This window comes from Lasioglossum baleicum, unplaced genomic scaffold (genome assembly GCF_051020765.1).
Source record: "Lasioglossum baleicum unplaced genomic scaffold, iyLasBale1 scaffold1169, whole genome shotgun sequence".
Classification (NCBI taxonomy): Eukaryota; Metazoa; Arthropoda; class Insecta; order Hymenoptera; family Halictidae; genus Lasioglossum; species Lasioglossum baleicum.
This window is the reverse complement of record NW_027470228.1, coordinates 13,854-19,455: the sequence shown is the minus strand read 5'-3', so window position 1 is coordinate 19,455 and position 5,602 is coordinate 13,854. Positions and strand designations below refer to the sequence as shown.

Below are 5,602 nucleotides of genomic sequence, written 5' to 3'. Positions count from 1 at the left end.
TTTATTATTATTCTCTTTACCTGTGTTAGCAGGAGCTATTACAATATTAATATTTGAACGTAATTTTAATAGATTTTTTTTTTATCCTATAGCAGGATGAGATCCTGTATTATATCAACATTTATTTTGATTATTTGGTAATCCAGAAGTTTATATTTTAGTTTTACCTGGCTTTGTATTAATTTCTCAAATTATTATACATGAAAGTGGTAAAAAAGAGGTATTTAGTAATTCAGAAAAAATTTATGCAATATTAGAAATTGGACTTTTAGGATTTATTGTTTGAACTCATCATATATTTACTACTGGATTAGATGTAGATACTCGTGCTTGTTTTACTTCGGCAAATATGATTATTGCTGTTCCTAGTGGTATTAATGTTTTTAGATGATTAGCAACCAATAATGGTCCAAAATTTAAAATAAATAATTCTATTGTGTGATTATTATGTTTTATTTTATTATATACAATTGGAGGATTAACAGGAATTATATTATCTAATTAATCTAGTGATATTATTTTACATGATACATATAATGTTGTTGCTCATTATCATTATGTTTTATCAATAGGAGATATTTTTTCTATTATTTCAAGATTTAATCACGGATATCTTTTAATTACTGATTTAATATTAAGTAAAAAATGATTAGTTTATCAATTTCTAATAATATTTATTGGAGTAAATATAACATATTTTCCTCAACATTTTTTAGTTTTAATAGGAATACCTCGACGTTATTCTGATTATCCTGATTCTTATTATTGTTGAAACTTATTATCTTCAATTGGTTCTATTATTTCATTAAATAGAATAATTTTTTTATTATTTTTAACTTTAGAAAGTTTAATTTGTAAACGTATATTATTATTTAAATTTTTTCAATCTTCTTTAGAATGATTAATAAATTATGCCCCATTAAATCATTCATTTAATGCGTGTAAAATTTTAATAATTAAAACATTTTTAATATGGCAGAAAATTGCAATGAATTTAAAATTAAATTATTTAAAATTTAATTTTATTATTAAAAATAGCAACATGAAATATACTTTTTTTTCAACATTCAAATACGTTTTATTCTGATAATTTCAGTTATTTACATAATTTTATTATAATATTTATATTAATAATTATTGTTTTTACTTCATATTTAATTGCTGATATTTTAAATAACAAATTTATTAATTTATATTTCTTAAAAAATCATTTAATTGAAGTAATTTGAACAATTACTCCAATAACGATTTTGATTTTTATTTGTTTTCCATCTTTAAAGATTTTATATTTTATTGATGACTTATTAAATAAATATTTCAAATCAATATTAATATATGAATCAACAAATCAATTTGGATAATTAGATACATATAATCGAATAAGTTATTCCTATAAAATAACCTTTAGGTACATTAGTTACATCAACTGATGTGATTCATTCTTGAACTGTACCATCCTTAGGTATTAAAATTTTATATAAACTACATAAAAAATTGGAAAACATATTCACTAAATTTATTCAGAATAAATGACCTCTAATATGGTTTCAATTAAATACAATATATATTATTATATTATATACCTTATATTTCTCAAATCAATATTTCCTTTAAATTATTTCAATTTTATTAATATAATCAATTAAAATATTCATATATTCATTCAATTAATAAAATAACAAGTAAGAAAAATTTTTTTAAAATAAATAATTCTTTATAATACTTCATATTATATAGAATACATATAATATATTGAATTGAAACCATGTTAGAGGTAATTTATTGGATTATATATATATATATATATATATATAATATATATATATATATATATATATATATAATTATATAATGAAATATAATATAACAACTTATATATATATAAAAGTAAAAATTTTACATTTCATTTCGACTTAAAAATTTGATTTATAAAAATCTTATATATAATATACTAATAAATAAATAATTTAATTAAAAATATGAAAATTAATAATATAATAAATTTTAAAATTAAAATAGATGTTGATTTTATTTAATAATAATCTAAATTTACTTGTAATTAATTCTATAGTAATTTTTTCTGGTATGGTTTCATATAAATAAATATATTGTAGTGATTTTATATAAGACATTTTATAAAATAAATTTAAATGTATAAAATTGTAATAAAATATTATAATATTTTTTTAAATAACAATTTATTTGAAATTATATTTTTAAAAAATCTTAATGTAAATATTTTAAAAATTAATATTTTTATAACAAAATTTTACATTATAGTTTCTAACATAAACATTAAATTAAATATAATTTTACTTAGAAAAATTCTAAAAGTTATTATAATTGATATACAAAAATTTATTAAATTATCTTCGTTAATATAAATTAAATTTAAATTTAAATTTATATTTATTAAAATTATTATAATTCGAAAAGAATATAGATCATTTGATAATGTTCTAATAATTAAATTTAAATTTCTAAATAAATTTATTTTTGAAATAAAATAACATTCAATTATTAAATCTTTAGAATATAGTCCAGCTAGAAAAGGAAAGCCTATTAAACTAAATAAAGAAAATATAAAAATTAATCTTCTTATTGGATAAATATAAAATATTTCATTATCAAATTTATAAGTTTGATTATTATTTAAATAATGGATATATCTTCCTACACATATAAATATTAAAGATTTAAATATTGCATGAATAAATAAATGTGAAAAAGCTAAATCCTTTAATTTTTAAGTTAAAATTCTTATTGTGAAACTTAATTGACTTAAAGTAGAATATGCAACAATTTTTTTCATATCTAATTAAAAATTTGCAGACATACCTGAATACAATATTGATGATCCAGAAATTAATATAATAAAATATTTATAATTCATTTCAAATAATTCTAAATATCGAAATAATAAATATACACCTACTGTTACTAACGTTGAAGAATGAACTAAAAATGAAACTGTTGATGGAGCTGTTATAGCTATTGGTAATCATGTACAAAATGGAATTTGTGCTCTTTCAGTATAAATTATTATTATAAATAAAATTATTATTAAATCATTAAATTTATACAGTAATAAATTTCATCTACCAAATATTATTCTTATAGAAATTAATATTAATAAAGGACAATCACCTGAACGATTTAAAATAATTGTTAATTTTCCTGAATTCAAGATTTATTTTTTTTATAATAATTAATTAAACAACAAGAAATTAATCCTAATCCATCTGAACCAATTATAATAGTTAATATATTAAAACTAATAATTAAAAAATATACAGAAATTAAAAATAATATTATTAAATAAAAAAATCGTTTAATTAAAAAATTTTCTAAATTTATATAACTAATTGTATATAATAAAATTATTTATCTAATTAATGATACTAAATATTATACTACTATTATTCTTATTGAATCTAGATAAATTATAAAATTAAAGTTTATACAATTTAATCGAAAAATATCGCATAATATAATAATAATATTATTAATTGATAAATAATAGAAATTTAAAATAAAAATAAGAAAACATAAAAATAAAAATTCTATAAATATATAAATTAATTTCAAATTTAAAATTAATGTTTCATTAATAAAATTAATTTTTAAAATTAATATTTTGTCATTATTTAAATTTAAATTAAAATTAAATTAAATACAAAAAAATTTAAAGGAATTCAATGTATTATTAAGGTAAAATAATTAATTAATTTACCATTTAATAAATTAAATTTAAAGTAACAATTACCATTACTAATAAATGAGAAAAATAAATGGAATAAATGAATCTTAATAAACAATATAAAAATAATGTAAATAATAAAACTTATATCTAATAGACGTAAACATATAATTCTTAAAATTAATATACCGGAAATTGCAATTATTAAAATATAATTATTTATTTTTAAAAAATAATATTTAAAAATAAAAAATAATCGTAATAATCCATAACTAACGAATTTTAATATAATTGATGCTATAGTTATTGAACCATAAATAGATACTTCAACATGAGCTTTTAATAATAAAGAATGTATTATATATATAAGAATTTTAACTAAAAACGACAGTAATATATAAATAAATATAAACATTGAAATATAATCATTAGTTAATTGTATTCGTTCAAAATTTTAACTATTATTTTTTATATATAAATATGAAATAATAAATAATAAAGGAAATGAAAAAATTATATTTAAATTATATACTTAAATTTTAAAAAATTAATGAAAGAATTCATAAAGTTGAAATTCATAAATAAAAAGAATGAAATCTTAATCTTAAATATATAATAATAAATCTTAAATCTAATCAATTTAATTTTATTATTATAAAAAAAGTAACTAAAAATAAAGAATTATAATCTAAAATTAACTTAATTTTGGATAAAAAAAATATTAATAATGAAATTAATAATTCATTCATTCAAAAATTTTAATTAATTAATCTAATTGATTTAATTTTTTGATGACCATATATATAATTTCATCTTACTATTAAAGATAATCCTAAAATTGCTTCTCCTACTGAATAAATTAAATATATTGAATATATCCATCTATTATTATCATATAATAAATATATTAAAATAGTGAATGAAATATATTCAATTAAAATTAAAAATATTAATAAATAATTATTAAAATAAAAGAATATAATAAATTTAAATAATAAAATAATAATTATAATTTCAACAATTATATTATTAATATAATAAAAACATTAATTTTGTAAATTAATATAAATAATTAATTATTTAAGGCAAAATTATATTTTTATATTAATAAAATTCAAAATATTTTTAAATAAAATTATTATAGTATCCAAAACTATTGTTTTTAATAAACTATTTTATGAAAATTAAATTAAGTATCAATATTAGTATACATACAATATAAATATAATTTATAATAATAATAATAAATATTATAATAGTAAATTTGACATCAATAATTATATCATTTTTAATTATAAATTTAATGTTAGAAATTAATAATATTTATTCTCCTACAAAATATTTATTATTTTATTTAATTTATTCAATAAGAATATTATTTTTTAATTATTGTCTTAATAACAATATATCTTATATATAAACCCATTACATCTATAATTATTAATATTTCAGGTATTATAAATACTTTTTCGTATTTTATTACTTTATTAAATTTTCCAAAGCTTAAATTTAATAAAATTAATATTCTATGATTATTTATTAATTGATTAATAATTTATACATATATATATATATATATATATATAAAATTAATATTTATCTAAAAATTACTTACTTAATAATTTAAATTTAAATTTAAGTATTAATTTTTTAATAATTACAATATTCTTTATTACTTTATATTCTTCAGTTAAAATATTAAAATAACATCTATTATAAAAAAATGTTTACGAAAAAAATTAGTATGAATAAATATAAAAAATTAAAAATTTAATAAGACATTAAAATTTATTTTTAGTTTTATTTATTTACCAACACCTGTAAGCATTAATTATATATGAAATTTTTGATCAGTTCTTGGTTTATCTTTATTAATTCAAATTATTTCAGGATTTAATTTAT

At 14.5% G+C, this 5,602-nt stretch overlaps 1 pseudogene; it reads right to left on the bottom strand.

Annotated features, from left to right (window-relative positions):
• Positions 1-2,488: 2,488 nt before the first annotated feature.
• Positions 2,489-2,893, bottom strand: LOC143220535 (NADH-ubiquinone oxidoreductase chain 5 pseudogene; annotated as a pseudogene).
• Between the last annotated feature and the right edge of the window lie 2,709 nt (positions 2,894-5,602).